Below are 22,016 nucleotides of genomic sequence, written 5' to 3'. Positions count from 1 at the left end.
TGGGACGTTGTTTGTGCTATCGTATTAGAGGACGAGGCCCCCGGGTATCCTTTTGGCTTTTCTGCTTCTGCCATTCTGACATCATCTTCTACCTTTATCCCGATTCTTATCAATTCTTTGAAAGAGCCAAAATTCTGGTATTTCAGAGCATTACGGTAAACAGGTCGTACATTCTTTACGAACTTATCTATCATTTCAACTTCATCAGGCTTCTTGGCTAATTTCACGCTTTCAGCGCGCCATCTTGCAAGGAATTCAGTAAAGCCTTCTTTGTCTTTCTGTGTCATCACCTCCAATGTTCTTATGTTGGTTTGAATCTCGACAATATCAGCATAGTGCTTGCAGAACTCCACCGTAATATCTTCGAAAGTGGGGAAGTTCTTAAGGTCAAGATTGTAGAACCACGCCTTCGGGTGTTCATCCAGAGATTGAGCGAAAATTTTAGAGAGCATTTTAGCAGGTACTCCTTTCAGTGCTAAGTACCCGTTATAGGCCTTAACATGGTGGACCGGATCTTCTTTGCCCTTAAACTTTGGGATATCAGTGAGCACCATGTTTGTGGGCAACTTATCCTGAACCGAGGCATAGGTCCTAGCATTTTCGTAGTGGATGTTCTTCCCCTGGGAGAGTTTCAGACGGTCTTCAATGAATTTGAACCGTTTCTCCCGATCAGCCAAAGGTGGGGTGGAGGAATCTTCACCCAGCTTGGATTCGATCACATCCATTCTGGCCCTCATGAGGTTCACGGCCTCAGTCAGTTTGTTATTTGCATCTTCCATTGCTTAAAGTCGGGTTTTTGGCGGCCTTTCTACAAGAAAACCCCGAACTGAGTCAATATTCAAATGCAAGCCCCTGCACACTTAAGGACACGACACCAACTTGACTCAAGCAAAGACTCGACTTAAGACTGAATAACCAAAAGGTTCGACTCATGGTTGGATTTAGACCTCGATTCATTTTAGACTCGACAAAACGACATGACTCAAGCTGTTATAGCTCGATCCTAAACTGGACTCGGTGTGACTAAACCCGTGATTGGACTAACATAGCCCATAGTTTTAAGTGAAACGCCCTAAAATGGCCTAGCTTGGACGTTTCGGTGTACTATCCTGGACCAATTGGTCGACCCACATGACTCGAATCCCAAGAGGTGAGCTTGGGTGACCCAACAGGGTCGTGTTCTAGATACATAGGACGAAACATGCCTAGCCAAACACGGCCAAGACCCGGACACGAATCGACGCATTTCATGCTTGGTTAAGGTTCGAGAAACATTTTGGATTGAATTTGAAAGAAACGAAAAAATCGATTTGAAAATGAGATTTAAAATGGGCGACATCTCTATGCCGCTATAAAAGCTCATTTTGGGCCGAAAAATCTAGTCCTACTTGGGCAGCATTCCGCGTTTTTAAAACCATGTTATTTTGAAAGTAAGTTGTTCAAAAGTTCGGTTTTGAAATTGATATGGAAAATTTGAAAAGACTCGGGAAATTCATCTTGCACATTGTCATTCTCACGTTATAAGGATGTATGTTCCTAGACATTTCTAAGTCTCGGCAAGTCTTCTACAAGAAGGTCTATGCCCTCCATCCTTTTGGGTCTAATAGAGCAAGGGCCTTTAGGTAGAGTACCTAGAAGAGCATCCCCACCATCAAGAACCACGACGAGGCGGAACGAAAGCAAGCAATGTGCAAGCACCTGGCATAGTGGGACGTCGCCCCCCACTCGTCACAAAGAAGCGCTGGGACAGCCCGGGAAAGTCCTTAAGGGTTTATGCATGAATCGTAGCACTACGAGTAATGTTTTACTTTCCAATACTTTCTTTTCAAGTTTCACCTCGGAGGAAAAGACCCTAGAAACAAAGTGTAACTAGTCCTCTTTTCCCAATGAGTCGCCAAATGTGGACAACGCCCGCGGAATCTGCGTCCGCGGGATCCACGCTAGGCATTATCGACTCGAGGTTCTTTCGAATCGAATTAAGATAAATTAGAGTCGCCACCAAGTTTTATGGGAACTTGGAACCGTTCAAGTCAACTTTACACCTTTCATCGAAAAGCATAAAGCCAATCGACTACGAGTGATTAAAGATAAAGACTTGTACCCTATATCACTCGATTTGAATGACTCTCGTAATCCAATGGTATTTAGACGGATCCACAAACCATAGATCTTGAGTAAGGGGTGAGGGTACGTGGTAGGAAGCCCATAAGGACACCTAACCCCGCCCGTCAATAACGGCCTCTACTAAGTCAAGTATCGGATTTCAAGCAAGGTCGTAGCTACTGCGATATATGATATGCAAACATCGTTTTAAAACCCTAACATGTGAGCTTTCTATGTTGATTTAGATGCAACTAAACTAACTTTGTCAAAGTTGTAATTTAGCATGTGGGTTGATTGATCTAACAACATATAAACGAAACAAACAAGGCTTGATGGGAATGGGGGAGCCGTTGGGATCTACCCTATTACAACCCCGGCATTTCATGCCGACACAACGAGAAATTAGGGATACAACTCGATCTAAATACAACTGCTATATACGACACCACACACGACACATGGCCAATCGGCCTAGGAAAACGTGCACAAAGGGGTGGCCCACGGCTTATATAACCCACAGCCTTGGGTCACTCCTCATAATGCGTGCTTTCGCTTAATCTCATCGAATTAGACATTAGGCCACACACCAAAGCATGCATTAACATAAATCGGGCCATGTCGCTTTAAACAACATGCGATTTACTACGCTCCTACATGAATTGGAGTACAACTATCTAACCAAATAAGACTAAGGTTTTTGTAAATCCTTTGACTCGACCAAATAGAAAACTAATTACAAACGAATTACAAGAAACGACTCGATAAACAAATGGTAATTACAAAATACGAAACAACGATGAACAAATGATATACAGAAGAAGCAATAAAGACAAAAGACACGGCCACACCCACGGCCAAGCCATGGCCACCCTAGTTCCTAGGTTAGGTTCATTAGGTTAGATAGATTTGCAAAGCGATATGGGATATACATTAGAAATCGATGATAAAAGAGGTCAGAAGGCTTCGCCTAAAACCGAGTGTTCTACACGGCCTAAAGGGTCAAATTAGGTCAAGTTCGCTAATTAAATTAACTCGTCGAGTGTTAATAAAAAGGTGCTAATCACGCACTCTTATACTAGCGAGAAATCAGGTGAAAAGAGAGATGCATTCAATTAGGTTATAGAATTGTTAGCCGATTTTAATGCTTGTGTCGAAGCACCCTAACATGTCTAATTAGGTTATTAAAACGATCTAATGTCGTCTAAATGAGTCATATGTTAACAATCAGAGGTCGAACTAACATGCGAAGGGTCCTAGGGCAGGTCGAATTGAACGAAACAGGCGAGGGGTCAAAAGCGAGGAACGAAGTTAGAATCCATTTTATTAATGGCCTACCTTGAACACGAGGATATGTAAATGAGAAGGGGGATACGACCGACCGATGTGGCGGATTTCTTTCCCGACTCAAGTCAACGCGGGTGTTCATGGTGGTACTTTAACTCATATTCAGACTAAACTAGTTTCATAGTTAACGATGTCAAACGACGCAAAACGATAAACAATGTAAAACGAACAATGAAAAAACAAACATAAAAAGAACGAAATAAAAGGGAGAAGAGGAGGATTTGATGCACCCTCAACCTACATGTATCGTTGACACCGTATTGGGTCATAATCGATCGTATATTTTATCTCGAGAGGCCGTCGTCGACGAAGGAACAAAGCAACAAACACGTTTTTTTGCAAATCTGGACAGCAACTTTCAAACTGCAATTTCTCACTCGTTTCACGGTGAAAATTAGATTTAAAAGATGTTTTGAAAACTATAAATAGAGTAGAACAATAATCTTAAAACAATCCATGCTCGTTCTGAGTTATTGGGCACGAAAAACGAGCACAAACAGAACTGGACAGACAAAAGCCGCGAAAACAGAGTGTATGACACTCTGTTTTTCGAGGGGATTCGTGTACTCTCAAGGTCAATTTGGCTTGCGAATCTTTGTCTAAGATGTAGATGGATGTTATGTGGTTAATTACGAATAAGAAACTCGAATTTTAATGGAGATTTGAAGGGGAAACGAATTGTATTTCGAGAGAGACACAAACTGTTTCTCAGTTTGGATGTCTCGGTTTTGTCGAGGGTTTTGAGAGGCAATTAGGGTTTGTTTCTGGAGTTTAATGCTTGGGAGTGCTGGTAGTATGTATAGAGAACTTAGAGGAATGAAAGTATGGCAGAGGGAAGGAATTTATAGGGAGTTAAAGTAGGGTAAAAGAGAGCAACAAGCAGTCGGGCTCCCTGTTTCGCTGCTGCTGTCCAGCAGCTTTCGTGAGCTCGTGTAGGGTTTAGGAGGGGTGTTTCTTGGTGGTTAAGCTAGGGTAATATGGGTAGGATACTAGGGTATTGTTTAGGGTTAATGGGCACGGGTTTAAGTGGTGTTTGGAGCGGGTCTGGGGCTTGGCGAAGCTGAACACGGGTATGGGAAAGGGTTGGTTGTGCGGGCTGTTTGGGACGGGTTATTAGCTGGATTGGAGGGAGTTTAAACGTGGGCTTGCATGGGGTTAGGGCCTGGTTATGAGGATGAGTAATGGGTTAGGTTATGGGTCAAGAGTTGGTTCGAGTTTGCTTCGAAAATCGTGCCCAAATCAAGTTGAAAACGAGCTCAAAATCGCGTATAAAACCATCGTAAAAAATCGAGTTCTTCAAATACGGTTTATAAACGATATAAATCGATTTTTCAAATCAAATAACTAAAGAATGATTTTTCAAATCAAAAATATATTTTATTTTCAATAAAATAAATTTAAGAAAATAAATTCAAATTAAAACAATAAAATGAATTCACTTTAAAAAGAACATTTAATTTAAATATCATTTAAATTAATAAAATACTTCGTTGACAACGCTCATTCTACATCGTAAAACGATCCCAAATAATGACAATGACAACTAAAGAATACATGTGTCCTATCATCATCGGGTGTTTGTCTGGTTCTCTATAAATTCCAATATCGACGGATACGGGTATCTACAACATATCTGTATTTCGGCTATTAGGGTTTTCGACTAAACCGTGAAGCATGCTTCATTCTTTACTATAAATACTTTACATCTTGCAACATTTAAAAGTAAGACCTTTAAGCTTAAAATTGATTTTATTTTTCAAAAGCAAAACCGTGTGTTTCAAACGTAAGAAAACCGATTTGCTATTTTCGAAAAAGGCCGTGTGGTTTTAAACTCGTATGTTCGTTCGTTAGTTATCGTTATAAGATAATAGTGCTCAGTAGATTTCTTACTTGTTCTTTAATGTGAATCTTTGCAAGAATCATTAGTGCTTTCTTATTGGCGTAAGTTAGTCACTCGAGTATTTAATGGTACTCATTGAGTTACAACTAGAGTTAATTGTACGAGTTGGGTTAGTAAATTTGTAATCCGTAGAAAGGTACTAAATTTATTAATCGAGAATAGTGGACGTAGGTTTCAATTTGTGAAACTGAACCACTTCAAAAATCGTGTGTCTCTCTCTTTTGTTCGTTTGTTTATTTCACTCTTATTCGTTAATTGGTTAATTAGTTAAAGTTTAATCAATAACATTAAATAATTAATTATACTTACTCAATCGAAAAAGTAGGTAAAGGTTTTAATCCTCAATTCACCCCCCCCCCCCTCTTGAGTATTTCGGATTGATAGACTCTTCAATTGGTATCAGAGCCTCGTGCTCTTGATTGCCTAACTGCAGAGAGGTTGATCTATCTTGTTCTTATTTATCTTATCGTTTTATATTCCGCTGCCTATCACGTGATAAATGGATTCCAAATATCTCAAGTGTCCCGTCTTTGATGGGAAGAATTACGGATTATGGAAAAACATGATGACTCACTATGTGAAAGGTCATGATTGGGAGCGTTGGAGGATTATCCAAAACGGACCGAACAAAATTCTAGTTGCATCCGCTGAAGGCACTACCTATGAGAGGAAGGAAGACGACTATGTCGAAGCCGACTACAAGAAAGCCGAAAAGAACTCTAAGGCAATAAGTCTACTGCAAAACGGCATGACCTCTATAGAGTTCGATCGGTTCTCTTTGTGTACAACGGCCAAGGAGATATGGGATGACCTTGAACTAGCTTATGAAGGTACTTCCATTGTTAGGAAGCAGCGCATAGATTTGCTAATGCAGAAATATGAGCTATTCATTATGGAGCCTAATGAGTCGTTGGATAGGATGTCTGCAAGGTTTTCAAGCATAATAAACGAACTGAAAAACCTAGGTAGGAAGTTCAATACCGAGGACATTGCAAGGAAGGTTCTTAGGATCTTGACTAAAAAGTGGCTTGCCAAAGTCACATCAATGGAGGAATCACGAGATCTTGAAAATCTATCCTACCAAGAACTCATTGGTGCTCTCATGTGTAATACTACGGTTTTATGAGTCTTTGGATACTCTATCGAGTGGGGCTTACTCTGTCGAGTAATCATGTTTTGTGTACGAAACAGTATTCTGCCTGCACGGTACTCGATCGAGTAGAATTGGCATTCGATCGAGTAAGGGGCACTCGATCGAGTAACTGACTTACTCGATCGAGTAAGTGGTTTTACGGGTGATATTTGACGGGTTTTATTAATAATGCGGGATAGGTATAAAAGGCTTTCGTCACTTTTCTCAAAACACTTTTACAACCTAAAAACTTTCAAGAGAAGAATTGGAGTTACGTTGAATCATCCTCGCCGCATTATTAGCAATTCCCGGAGCTATAAGTGTCGGATTTCGTCATTCTTTATACCTTTGTGATCCTTGCGTCGAGGGTAAGCTTTACGTTTAAATTTTATATTGTTTTGTTGATATTGGTTAAACCCTAATTTGGGGATTTGGGGGTTTTTTTGATTATGTGGTTAAGGTAGTGTGGACAAGGCCCTCGGGAACTGCGTCCGCGGGATCCACACTAGGCATAATCGACTCGAGGTTCTTTCGAATCGAATTAAGACAAATAAGAGTCGCCACCAAGTTTTTTGGAAACTTGGAACCGTTCAAGTCAACTTTACACCTTTCATCGAAAAGCATAAAGCCAATCGACTACGAGTGATTAAAGATAAAGACTTGTACCCTATATCACTCGATTTGAATGACTCTCGTAATCCAATGGTATTTAGACGGATCCACAAACCATAGATCTTGAGTAAGGGGTGAGGGTACGTGTTAGGAAGCCCATGAGGACACCTAACCCCGCCCGTCGATAACGGCCTCTACTAAGTCAAGTATCGGATTTCAAACAAGGTCATAGCTACTACGATATATGATATGCAAACAACGTTTTAAAACCCTAACATGTGACAACAATTTCTATGTCGTTTTAGATGCAACTAAACTAACTTTGTCAAAGTTGTAATTTAGCATGTGGGTTGATTGATCTAACAACATACAAAACAAAGCAAACAAGGCTTAGGGGGAATGGGGGAGCCGTTGGGATCTACCTATTACAACCCAGGCATTTCATGCCGACGCAACGAGAAATTAAAGATACAACTCGATCTAAATACAATTGCTATATACAAAACCACACATAACGCCTCACACGGCCATTCGGCCTAGAAAAACGTGCACAAAGGGGTGGCCCACGGCTTACATGACTCACGGCCTTGGGTCACTCCTCGTAATGTGTGCTTTCGCTTAATCTTATCGAATTAGACATTGGGTCACGCACCAAAGCATGCATTAGCATAAATCGGGCCATGTTGCTTTAAACAACATGCGATTTACTACGCTCTTACATACATTGAGGCACAACCATCTAACCAAACAAGACTAAGATTTTTGAAAGAGGTTTTGACTCGATAAAAGAAAACTAACTTGAAAATTACAACTCGATGAACAAACGATAAATTACAAGCGGTAAAGCAAATAAAGAACGAACGATGTAAAAACAAACGAAACAAGAAAGTCCAAAGGACACGGCCAAGCCTCACGGCCTAAAGCCACGTCCAACCCTAGGTCCTAGGTCAGGTTCATTAGGTTAGATAAATGATTGCGAAACGGGATAGGAAACAAGTTAGAAAACGAGTTAGAAACAACGTTGATCGATTGGACGGGTGTCGCGCAAAGGTGTATTCTACACGGCCTAAGGGGTCAAATTAGGTCATGTTCGCTAATTAAATTAACTCATCGAGTGTTAATAAGAAGGTGCTAATCACGCACTCTTATACTAGCGAGAAATTAGGTGAAAGAGAGAGGTGCATTCAATTTAAGTTACAGAATTGTTAGTTGATTTTTAAAGCTACGTCGATGTACCCTAATGTGTCTAATTGGGTTATTAAATTGATCTAATGTCATCTAAACGAGTTATATGTTAACAATCAGAGGTCATATTAACATGTAAATGGTCCAGGGGTAGGTCGAATCACACGAAACAAAAGAGGGGTCAAAAGCGAAGAGCGAAGTCAGAATTTGTTTTATTAATGCCCTACCTTGAACACGAGGATATGTAAGTGAGACGGGGGTGTACGACCGACTGATGTAGCGGTTTCTTTCCCATCTCAAGTCAACGCGGGTGTTCATGGTGGTACTTTAACTCATACTCGGACTAAACTAGTTTCATAGTTAATTTAAACGATAAATAAAAACGATAAATGAAATGAAACGAAACAATAAAAAACAAACATAAAAAAACGAAATAAAAGGGAGAAAGAGGAGTATTTGATGCACCCTCAACCTACATGTATCGTTGACACCGTCTTGGGTCGTAATCGATGGTAGATTTTATCTCGAGAGGCCGTCGTCGACGAAGAAACAAAGCAAACAACACGTTTTTATCGAATCTGGACAGCAACTTTCAAACAGCGATTTCTCTCTCGTTTCACGATGAAAATTCGATTTAAAAGATGTTTTGAAAACTAGAAAGAGAGGAGAACAGAGATCTTAAAACAATCCCTGCTCGTTTTGAGTTATTGGGCACAAAAAACGAGCACAAACAGAACTGGACAGACAGGAAAAAGCCGCGAAAACAGAGTGTATAACACTCTGTTTTTCGAGGGAATTCGTGTACTCTCAAGGGCAATTTGGCTCGTAAATCTTTGTCTAATGTGTAGATGGATGTTGTATGGTTAATTAGGAACAAGAAACTCGAATTTTAATGGATGTTTGAAGGAGGAACGAATTGTATTTCGAAGAGGACACACAAACTGTTCCAGTTTGCAAGTCGTTTTGTGAAGGGTTTTTGAGAGGCAATTAGGGTTTGTTTCTGGAGTTTAAAGCTTGTGAATGACGGTTGTATGTATGGAGAACTTAGAGGAATGAATGTATGGTGAAGGGTGGGTATTTATAAGGAGTTAAAGTAGGGTAAAAGGGAGGAGAGGCAGACGGGCTCGGCTGAGCATAGCTGCTGTCCAGCAGCTTTTGTGGGGTTTTCTAGGGTTTGTATGGGGGGTTTTCTTGGTGGTTAAGGTAAGGTAATATGGGTAGGATATTAGGGTATGGGTTAGGGTTAATGGGCACGGGTTTTGGTGGTATTTGGAGCGGGTTTTGGGCTCGGGATTTGGCACGCAAAACAGGGGGCTGCTCGTGTTTTTGTGCGGGCTGTTGGGGGTGATTTGGGGCATGATTTGGGCCGTGGTTATGGGGTTCGAACTGGGGTTGGATGGGTAGAGGCTTAGGTTGGCTAGTGTACTCGAGATTCGTGCCAACTCGTAAAGAAAACGAGCTCAAAAACCGAGCTAAAATCGCGCTCCAAAACGCGTGTTCAAAACGAGTTTTTCTCGATTTTTAAATCGATTTTTTAAATCAATTAACACATTAAAATAAATGATTTTTCAAATCAAATATACTCATAAAATGATTTTTCAAATCAAATATTTATTTTATTTTCAATAAAATAAATTTAAGAAAATAAATTCAAAATAAAATAAAATAAATTGAAATCACCTTAAAAAAGACTTTAATCTAAATATCATTTAAATTAAAATACTCCGTCGACAACGCTCATACTACATCGTAAAACGAACCCAAATAATGACAATGACAACTAAATAAATACATGTGTCCTATCATCATCGGGTGTTTGTCGGGTTCTCTATAAATTCCAATATCGACGGATACGGGTATTTACAGAGCCCCCACTTTGACTGAGGCTTGGACAAGGCGAAAGTCAAAGTATACCCCAGGTCCCTCTCGACCTGAGGATTCTTCGGGTCGTTTATAGTCCATTAGACTTGGGTATATAAGCTCGCCAGCCATAAGAAGAGATCATACCTGAAACTTCGTTGGGGATTGACTCTTGCTTCTGTTGTGTCAAATTATCGTCATTGGTCGTCGACCCATAAATTGCATATATGGTGGATTGAGCCTTATCCTTAGGCGCCTACGTATCCGTTTCTGACGGAATCAAACCCGCGTCGTAGTTCGGCAAGAATCGCGACACATGCCCAAAGTTTATCATCTGCTGGCATTTGTCCAAAATTCTTCATCTGTTGACATTTGCCCAAAATTTATCATCGGCTGGCGCTTGTCCGAATGGGACGGGACTTTCCGAGGAGGTTGCCGCCGCTTTCATCATTTTCTTCCAGCTACGGAATTCTTCCATTTCATACTCTTGTATTGAATTGAATTCTTGGTGGATGTCATCCTTTACATCCTGATAATGGTCTCTGAAGCCACCGCCTGAGCCCCTGATTAAATGGCTCTAAAGTCGAAGACTTTAGAGCCCCCAGTTAAAGCATATCCTGCTATATTTGAAACATAAAAACGTACAAGCAATAATCATCACATAAACACATTTGGATCATCGATCCTAAAATTAGATCATTTGAAAGATTGGGTCATCGACCCGAAAATTGAATTTGAAAATTTTGAATAATTGGGTCACCGACCCGAATTTTGAATTTGACATCACTTGGAATGTTGGGTCATCGACCCGAAATTTGAACATGTTGAAAATTTTGAATGATTGGGCTATCGACCCAAATTTTGAATTTGAAAATTTTGAATGGTTAGGTCATCGACCCGAAAATTGAATTTGAAAATTTTGAATGATTGGGTCATCGACCCGAAAATTGAATTTGAAAATTTTGAATGATTGGGTCATCGACCCGAAGATTGAATTTGAAAATTTTGAATAATTGGGCCATCGACCCGAAGGTATGTTGGGCCATCGACCCTTCGAGATTGAATTTGGAATTTTGAATGATTGGGCCATCGACCCGAAGATTGAATTTGAAAATTTTGAATAATTGGGCCATCGACCCGAAGTTTCTAATACTTGGATCATCTATCCACAATTCGCAAAAAGTTTTTGGAATTTTGAAATTTTGAAATTTTTTGCAATCAGACCTTGATGGGTGAGCATGAAACATGACACGGACACTCTGTATGACTTGCAAACAACGTGGGCGTAGCCCGCTAACGTAAAACAAAAAAAGAAAATAAAACCGTAAGTGTGCACGGGCTTTAATTCAAATATTGACTTGTTAGGGGTAGAAATGTAAATTGGCCATTCCGGCGCCAAAAGATGGCAAATGGGAATCACAAGGTCGTCGAACTTGGGATGGAGATATCGTATGGCATGGGCGTGCTCCCGAGGGCACATTGGAATCAAGATCACTTGGCATTGACAAGGTGGATTAAACTCACAGAGCAACAACTTTGGCTTCGCCCGACACTAAACACAGACTGATCTTATGAGAACACTTAGACATCACACATCACTCTTGTTGGGAACATTCTGTCACTCTTCTCCTCGCCTCCTTTTTTTTCAGCGAGTTTTCATTATTTCTTGCCACCGTCTTCTTTCTTTTCAGCGGGCTTTTAATATTTTTCTTCCACGCCTTCTTTCTTTTCAGCGGGTTTTTTATATTTTCTGTTCCCAACACAAACCCACATCTATCTGACTGAGCATCTTTGCCTACACCGTTAGATAAAGCTCATTCTGAGACTTGATACTATTCATCCGAACCTATATCCTTATCCTAGCTTACATCGAGTACTAAGACCAACTCAAACAAAGGTGGCTTCATTTAGACTTGGTTAAGACCCATAAGAAACCGACAAGATGACAACTTGGATGATGGGTGGATTGAATCCCTTATTCTGAAGGACTGCCTACGTATTCGCGTGGAGCAAAATCAAATCCGACGTAGTTCGATCATGGTGCATAAACATGACATTTTAATTGTGTGTACACACTCAAAGATTTCACCTAAGGTTTCATGTCGTATCCCATTCTAGCCTGTAAGGTTCGCTTTATGGTGCTAAGGCCAACGGGTTATGGCTTACATCGTGGTTGGGAAAGGTGTCTCGGCTTTGATGAAATCCGAGTGCAAAATGGGTTGAAAAAAGATGTGGGTTCAAATTTCCATTTCTGGACCCTAAAGGCTGGGTGTAACAACACAAGCGGAATGATTCTCAAAATTCCCGACTATCCCCAGAATCGTCTCGGAAGGACTTAGAGGGTAAAGAGGTTACTACTTAATCTTTTGGGCTTCGCCCATTGAACTTCAACTAGGGGTACTTGACTTGACTTCTGGCTTCCGTAACTTCGACATTCAACCAAAAAGCATTCCGCAATAACTTCAACATCTTTTTTCCTTTTTTCTTTTTCTTTCATCTTTTTTCATTTTTCTTTTTTTTTTCATTTTTCCAATTTTTCTCTTTTTCTCATTTTTCATTCTTTTTCATCTTTTTTTTTTTCTCTTTGAGAATAATCTTCTATTCATTCTCTTAGTCATAAATGGATACACCTTGAAAACTGAGCTTCGCCAACTAATTTGGGTAAGAACTAACAATTACTTGTTAGAACGGGTTGATATCTTCTCTCTTCGAGATGGGATGATTCTATTGGGGAAAAGGCTTGCCTTCCGTCATCGATAGGGGAAACAAGGAGCTACTTAGGGTTTGTCATAGAATCATCTAAAAGCTTGTCACAAACATTGGTTCAGATGGAGGTTTTCTACCACCAGACATGGAATAGGTAAAGGAATCAAACACGGGATCCTAGTGTACCTTACATTTTGAAACAGGACATATTTCTACCCCAGGGATTCCTTTGATTGTGTTGTGCGTTTTATCATGTTTTCGGAATGATTGAGGATTAAAAACAAGACAAATTGGGAAACGAAACTGCAACCTTTTATTGGAATGGCAAAAGCTTAACAGACTCGAAAGAACGATTCCTAGGACACACCCTAGGTCATCGCGGAACAAACGACTCAACTTCAAGAAAATAAAGTCCTAGACTCGACTCGACTAAGATAAGAAAACAGATCCCGACTCATAATTTTCAAATCTAGTTTTGAGCTTTCCCTTGTTCAGTTGTCAACTTAGATGCTCGGCTCTTGTCCTTGATCCCTGTGATGGTTTGCCTCCATCCCGAGGTAGTCCTCTGAGGATCTACGCCAATGATGAAGGTTGGTGAATCCAATTGTCTTTTATTAATTTCGTTAATGAGAGGAGTACATTCTAGGGCAAGACTCCCGACTCGAATTTCATTCTTCGGGTTTGGCAAGAATTCAGAGCAATCCACAAATATATTCCCGATAAACACTCCTTTCCAGTGACATGGGCGGATAAGATGGGAATAATCGACATTGTCTTCGACAGAAACAAAGTTGGCGTGATCGGCAAATGGATTGGAGATGTTATTGGGTTTGACAGCTGGGATCGGGAGTGTTCCATTCTCAATCATGTCTTGGATTTCGTGCTTCAGTCGATAGCACCTTTCAGTGTCATGGCCTTTCTCTTGATGAAAGGCATAGTAGGCATTTGGTTTATACCATTTACCTTGTTGATCAGCGGGAGGGTCCGGAGTTGGACCAATGGGCTTCAGCTTTCCTTGGGCCATGAGCCTTTGGAGAGCGTATGCGTAAGTGCACCCGATATCGGTGAATACCCTCAGAGCTTGGCGCGGATGTAATACTCCGTATTTATGAGTCTTTGGGTACTCTATCGAGTAGGCCTTACTCTGTCGAGTAAGGGTAAGTTGCGTTTTAGAATAGTTTCTGACCTGTTGGGTACTCGATCGAGTAGTTTGGTACTCGATCGAGTAAGGGGTACTCGATCGAGTACCTTGGGTACTCGATCGAGTGTCCTATTTACGGGAGTTTTCTCGGGTTTTGTTAATTATGCGATTAAGGTATTTAAACATATTCGTCATTGTTTTAATTCACTTTTACAAAACCTAAAACCCTGTTTAAGAGAGAAAGCAGCCACTTCATCTTCCTAATCGCATTCTTAGCAATTCCCGGAGTTCAGACGGTCGGTTCTTGTCGTTTTTCGTGTCGTTGGATTCCTTGCGTCGAGGGTAAGCTTTTAATATAGTTTTTATAATGTTTTGTTAAGATTGGTTAAACCCTAATTTAGGAATTGGGGGTTTTGGTGTGTAGTTTGTGATGTGTAGTCTTTATGTGCTGTATGATAGGAGGAGAATTCGTAGAGGAGCCGTTTTGATACAGCTGTAGATACCGTCTGCGTGTTGTGCTTTCCAGGTAGGATTTCCTACTCAGTATTAGTCCCATAATGGGATATTGGTGATGTGCTGTAGTTAGTTGTTTGATATGATGATTGTGATTGTGATTGTGATTGTGATTGTGGTTGTGTTTGTTGATGGTTCTCGAGATGCGTTCTCGGCTGAGTGAGGTCACTTGCGGGAGTGATCTCACGCCCTAGTTTCGCCCTTCGTGGAACCCGCCACGGAAGGGGATGTGCACATTAATGGGACAGGGTTATCGCTCGTACGATGAGCGGGGCTTAGGTGGGAACGGCTGCGGTCCCCCATCGCGAGGGTGGTCCAAAGGACGGTCGATATTGAGACGATGGGAGTTGGTGGTGTGTGTGTGTGTGTGTGTGACAGTTCAATTTGTCTGTTTATCTTATTGTTGATATATGTATTGAATTGTGTGATTAGTACCGACCCGTTTAAATGTTTTAAAAATCGTGGTGATCCATTCGGGGTGGTGAGCGATTATTGAAAGGTGTGATATGACGCGTATGGGATAGCCGGGATGAGTCATCACGTGGCGGTTAGAAGTCTTCCGCGTGTCGGATGAAGTCTAGTAGCTTTGATAGTTTTAGTCAGAGACCGTATGAGAACCTTGTAATTCCTTTTATTAGTTTTGGTTTTGGAACCCGTAATCACTTAATCTATAATTACTTTAAAAGTACGTTTCTTTATTGTCTTATGATATTCAGTACCTCGGGCAACCGAGATGGTAGTATCCTTATACCTGAGTGGTCCTGGTAAGGCACTTGGAGTATGGGGTGTTACAAATGGTATCAGAGCGACGATTTTGGAACCTGTAACTAATGAACATAATGAACATAGGGAGTCTAATAAAATGAACCCGGTGTATGTGTAATGGGAGCCCCGACCGATGCTAGGTTTTGGGTGAGTAGGCGCCCTCACTTCAAAATCTTGGCCCCATGATACTTAAGCCAGCCACATGGTATGGGAACGTGGAGTCCGTGTGTATATGTGCGACGTGTATGTTAATTGTCTTTATATGGTTTGTTGAAAGCATGTTGCATGATAGTTGGTTGACATGTTGGTTGGAATCGTTGGAAAAGTATATGAGAATGATGAATGATAGGGTAGAAAAAGAAAGTAGTTCGTATATGATGATGTGTGATGAAGTGGATTTGTAATGTTGTTGTATTAGCAACATGGGAATAGGATTTGTAGTGTATGGGTGTGGTTTGTGTTATGAAAAGTTATGAAAATTTAAAACATGCGGGTAATAGAAAGTTGAATGTTATATGAGCATGATAGATGGTAATGTTTGGCTTTTGGTGAGTAGTAACATGAAGAATAGAGGTTCAATGATATGTGTTTTATATAACGAATTGGATGAAAAGCATGATGGTTGTTTATAACGTGGCACTTGATAACACGAAGTAGATTATTTTGTTAATTGTGTGAGGAGTCGCGCAGATTTGAATGCGTAGTTGTAATCATAATGTTGAAATAATAATGAATGCATAGTACGTTGGGGTATGTGAGATAACATGCGGGTAGTATTCACGATCGCATGACTCGATCGAGTGGGTTTGATTCGATCGAGTGGGTACTTGTCGTTATTTTGACCCGAATCGTGTTTTTGGGCACTCGATCGAGTACCTCGGGCACTCGATCGAGTATGGGGTCACTCGATCGAGTAGCCGGCTACTCGGTCGAGTAAGTCGAGATCGAAGGTCCGTTTGGGTTCGAGAGTCGGGGCACTCGATCGAGCATGTTGGGCACTCGATCGAGTAGCCTCAACTCGATCGAGTAGGTCCTGGTACTCGATCGAGTGGGGTCTGTGCAGGTCATATGCGTATTTCGGGTCATATGTTTGTCTTTTGACATTCGTTGCATATTATGTTTAATTCAAAGGTGTTGTATTACTTCTTTATGCATTGTTTTACGTATGTGTTGGTCCTGAAGCGTAAGTTACCCAAGCTTATGATGTAAAGAGTGGCACTATGATGAGTATGAGTCCGGTGGGGAGGACATGAGTTATATGTGATTATGATAGATGGTGGAAAAAGAAAAGGAAGATTGGTATAGTTTATTGAGGCATGGCGCACGTTTTGCGAGACGGGATGAGTGATATGATTGTGTGTTGAGTAAGGTAAAAATAAGTGAATATAGGCAAGGGATGATGTGAGTATAATGAACGTGAGAATGAAAAGATTGAAAGTAAGAATGTGGATAGTGGCAACTTGAGATGTGTAAAGAGTTATGGAAGGAAATGGTTAGGAGTCGTGTGGGTTATGGATTTATGTAGTGAAAGTTCGTTTAAAGGGGTTGAGAAGAGTAATATATAGTGAACTTTGTGGAGACATGTCGCGAGGTGTATTTGTAGACAGTGAGTGAGTTTAGGAGGTTTGGTTTATTAAAAGATGAAACTACTGTGTGATTTCCTTGGGTAATTAACGGTATTAAATGAATTCTGATTTCTAGAGATGTAAAAAGGGGGATGCAATTGTTTGAACATTAAACGTTGGTTCTATGGATAGATTAGTGGCAAGTATGAGTGATAGCATAATAAGAGAAGATCCATGGTAAGAAAGAGTGAGATGATGTCGGTAGAAAATAATGGAATTGAGTTTTGGAGCAAACGAAGGGGTAACCGTGATTTCTAAAGAGTTAGCTAGAAGGAATAAAGAGTTGAACTATTAATTGGTATTATTGAGTGTAAAGAGAAAAGAAGGATAAAAGTAAGCTGAGGAAAATGTTCACCGGAGCTATATGATATAAAGATAAGGAATCATCGAAATATGTGATGGTATCACGAGGATGTTAGCTAAAGGTTATATAGGAGTTTCAGGGCAACATGATTGGTAATGAGTTTCGAGGAATTAAGGGAGTAAGAAGTTGGTGGAGTATTGGCACGATACGAGATATTTGGTGGAGAGTTGGATGACAATACAAATAAGATAGCATTGGGAATAATGTTGAGGTAATTTTATGGATGGGTTTGATGTTCGTTATTTGCAATGTTAACCAAAAATGGTAGAAAAACCATGTTATTTTGATATGAGTGTAAGAGATTTGATATACTGAGCAAATGGTGGCATTGTGGTGTTATCACTAATGGTTAAGAGTGATGGAATATTAGAAAGGTAACAAGTCTAAAGAGGTTGATTTGGTAGGGACCTGATTGTTGTGTATGATTGTGAGAGGGTATAAGATGTGGTTAGATGAGGCGGACGCTATTAGTTGAATAGTGAAGGTATGGTTATATTTGGCAGGAAGTGATGGTTGTGCGAATGGGGGAATATGTTATGAGGGGCATATGAGTTAAACTCGGGCAGCAGGTAACCTTTTTCGAGTGGTAACTTACGTGGTCAAAATTGACTAGTTGGTTGTGATTACGGGTCTATGATATGTGTAAATGTTTGTGTGAGGTTCTGACCTCACAAGAAGTGGTATGGTATGATAATTATAAAATTGTTTTATGAATGTTCGGTAATATATATGTTGGACACGGTAATTTAATTGAATGATATCCAAAAAGGTAATAACTTGATTGATTTGACATAGCTAGTTATAATTTTATGTGTATGGATAACACATGTGTATTCCGGGAAATGGTAGAGATGATGTTCATGAGATGCTTATCTGCTTAATTCATAAAATATGTTGCGTTATGATTTAGTAAAGTGGATTTGAGTAAGTTTTTCTTGTCTGAGAAGTTATTCTGAGTCAGTGTTTATGGGAATTGTATGCAGTTGTGATGTCTATTGATGTGGTTGTTGTGCCTCGGGTGGTGATCCGGACACGGTACATAGTGCTGTGATACGGGTATTTTCGCACTGCGGTGTGGCTGTTGGTGGCGGTGTTGCGATGCCGTCACCGGTTGTGGTGGAGTAGGCGGGATGATTATGATTCGAGTTTCGAAAGTACATACCAGTTATACATAGATTGTTGTTTTGTTTGATGTTGCTCTCTGCGAGTTTCAGTTTGTGCTGATAGACAGTTGTCTTGCTTATTCATGTTTTCTTTACCAGGTTAAGTTGGGAATGAGGTAGAGTATGATGTGAAATAGAGTTGTATATGTTTCGTTGTTGTCATGGGATAGTGATAATCTGTTGATGGGACACGGTTGTGAGAGGTTGTTACGGTAATTTTGATCTTGTTTTCAGATGAGACATCGGTAGACATGGTAATGGAAAATAATTCGTGGAACATGTGTGGTAATGATCTGAAAGCGGCAGGTAGTTCATAATCTTTTGTTGAGACAGTGAGTGTAGGGTGTTGGGGAAATTAGTGTCATGTTAAGTTGTGTATGAATTTTGCGGTAATGAAAGAAAGAATTTGAGGATCTAATGTGCGTGTACGTAACGAGTGCGGATCGTGAGTTATGCTTCTGGGAGATAAGTGCCTTACGTAGAGAGGTATGTTGTTTGGCAGTAATAATGAAGAGTGGGTATGGTGATTTGCTACGAGTTTATAGTATAGGTTAGGTGCGCTGCCGAATGAGTTGAGGAATGGGAAATGTTTATGTATGGGAGCCTTGGATATAAAAATGGTGAGTGTTTGGGTTATAGACGGTTATCTTAGACATGTGGTGGTACAGAGGGTAATGAGATATAGATATGGTTTGGTATTAGTGAGTTACGAGGACGTAACGTTTTTCTTAAGAGGAGTAGGATGCGATAAAACAGATTTTGATGGTTGTACATATGGTAATATATTCGGAAGTTGAGTCTTAATGTAGAATAAAAGATCGATTCGTGTTGTGGGTGATTTTATTAAAGGTCATGACCGTGCTTGTAGTAGCGTGATGTTTAGGAGTGTGAGAATATTTCGCTAGTGTTGTGATTGGATGATGAGGTTACGAGTGTGAGTAAACTTCGAGGACGAAGTTCCTTTTAAGGGTGGTAGAATGTAACATCCCGTTTGATGTCTATGAGTGTCTTGGTATTGGATTTGATAGTTGATGATATTATGGAGCTAGCAGCATTAGAGGATGGTAGTTGGTTATGTATGGAGTTGGTATCGTGAGAGATATATATGTGGTAGATACGGTATAGTGAGTTCATGTTCTAGGTTCGGTCGAGTTCTTGAGTCCTTAGCTAAGTTGTTGTGTCTTAGTCGAGTCGATGGTTGTTTTTTTATGTATGGGTTGAACTTCGGGGACGAAGTTCTTTTTAAGGAGGGAAGACCGTAATACTCCGTATTTATGAGTCTTTGGGTACTCTATCGAGTAGGCCTTACTCGTCGAGTAAGGGTAAGTTGCGTTTTAGAATAGTTTCGACCTGTTGGGTACTCGATCGAGTAGCTGGGGTACTCGATCGAGTGTCCGGTTTTACGGGGAGTTTTCTCGGGTTTTGTTAATTATGCGATTAAGGTATTTAAACATATTCGTCATTGTTTTAATTCACTTTTACAAAACCTAAAACCCTGTTTAAGAGAGAAAGCAGCCACTTCATCTTCCTAATCGCATTCTTAGCAATTCCGGAGTTCGACGGTCGGTTCTTGTCGTTTTTCGTGTCGTTGGATTCCTTGCGTCGAGGGTAAGCTTTTAATATAGTTTTTATAATGTTTTGTTAAGATTGGTTAAACCCTAATTTAGGAATTGGGGGTTTTGGTGTGTAGTTTGTGATGTGTAGTCTTTATGTGCTGTATGATAGGAGGAGAATTCGTAGAGGAGCCGTTTTGATACAGCTGTAGATACCGTCTGCGTGTTGTGCTTTCCAGGTAGGATTTCCTACTCAGTATTAGTCCCATAATGGGATATTGGTGATGTGCTGTAGTTAGTTGTTTGATATGATGATTGTGATTGTGATTGTGATTGTGATTGTGGTTGTGTTTGTTGATGGTTCTCGAGATGCGTTCTCGGCTGAGTGGGGTCACTTGCGGGAGTGATCTCAAGCCCTAGTTTCGCCCTTCGTGGAACCCGCCACGGAAGGGGATGTGCACATTAATGGGACAGGGTTATCGCTCGTACGATGAGCGGGGCTTAGGTGGGAACGGCTGCGGTCCCCATCGGCGGGGTAGTCCAAAGGACGGTCGATATGAGACGATGGGAGTTGGTGGTGTGTGTGTGTGTGTGTGTGTGATTCAGTGTCTGTTTATCTTATTGTTGATATATGTATTGAATTGTGTGATTAGTATTGACCCCGTTTAAATGTTTTAAAAACTGTGGTGATCCATTCGGGGGTGGTGAGCAGTTATTGAGCAGGTGTGATATGACGCGTATGGGATAGCTGGGATGAGTCATCACGTGGCAGTTAGAAGTCTTCCGCTGTGTCAGACGAAGTCTAGTAGCTTTGATAGTTTTAGCTGTAGACCGTATGAGAACCTTGTAATTCCTTTTATTAGTTTTGGTTTTGGAACCTGTAATCACTTAATCTATAATTACTTTAAAAGTACGTTTCTTTATTGTCTTATGATATTCAGTACCTCGGGCAACCGAGATGGTAGTATCCTTATACCTGAGTGGTCCTGGTAAGGCACTTGGAGTATGGGGGTGTTACAGCGGAGGCCTTTTTGACTGTCCATCTAAGAGATTGACAGTTTCAACAAAGTGGGCCGTTGCTGGTGCTTTTTCTTTAGATGACGAGGCCCCTTGGTATCCTTTTGGCTTCTCAGCTTCTGCCATTCGGACATCATCCTCTACCTTTATCCCGATTCTTATCAATTCTTTGAAAGAAGCAAAATTCTGGTATTTCAGAGCATTACGGTAAACAGGTCGTAAATTCTTCACGAACTTATCTACCATTTCAACTTCGTCAGGCTTCTTGGCTAATTTCACGCTTTCAGCGCGCCATCTTGCGAGGAATTCAGTAAAGCCCTCTTTTTCCTTCTGTGTCATTACTTCCAAAGTCCTTATGTTGGTTTGAATCTCAACATTGTCAGCATAGTGCTTACAGAACTCCACCGTAATATCTTCGAAAGTGGGGAAGTTCTTAAGGTCAAGATTATAGAACCACGCCTTCGGGTGTTCATCCAGAGATTGGGCAAAAATTTCAGAGAGCATGTCAGCAGGTAGTCCCTTCAGTGCTAAGTACCCTTTATAAGCCTTAACATGGTGGACTGGATCTTCGGCGCCCTTGAACTTCGGGATGTCAGTGAGTACCATGTTCGTGGGCAACTTATCCTGAACTGGGGCATAGGCCCTAGCATTCTCATAGTGAATGTTCTTCCCCTGGGAGAGTTTCAAACGGTCTTCGATGAACTTGAACCGTTTCTCTAGATCAGTCAGAGGTGGGGTAGATGGAGGGGAATCTTCACTCAGCTTAGATTCGATTGCATCCATTCGGGTCATCATGAGGTTCACGGCCTCAGTGAGCTTGTTAACAGCATCTTCCATTGCTTGACGTCGGGTTTTTGGCGGCCTTTCTACAAGAAAACCCCGTACTGAGTCAATATTTAAAGTAAGAGCCCCTGCACACTTAAGGACACGACCCCAACTTGACTCAAACAAAGACTCGACTTGTGACTGACTAATCAAAGGTTCGACTCACGGTTGGATTTAGACCTCGATTTATTTTAGACTTGACAAGACG

The sequence above is a fragment of the Silene latifolia genome, chromosome Y (genome assembly GCF_048544455.1).
Source record: "Silene latifolia isolate original U9 population chromosome Y, ASM4854445v1, whole genome shotgun sequence".
Lineage (NCBI taxonomy): Eukaryota > Viridiplantae > Streptophyta > Magnoliopsida > Caryophyllales > Caryophyllaceae > Silene > Silene latifolia.
The sequence above is the reverse complement of the archived record's forward strand: the minus strand, read 5'-3'. Positions refer to the sequence as shown.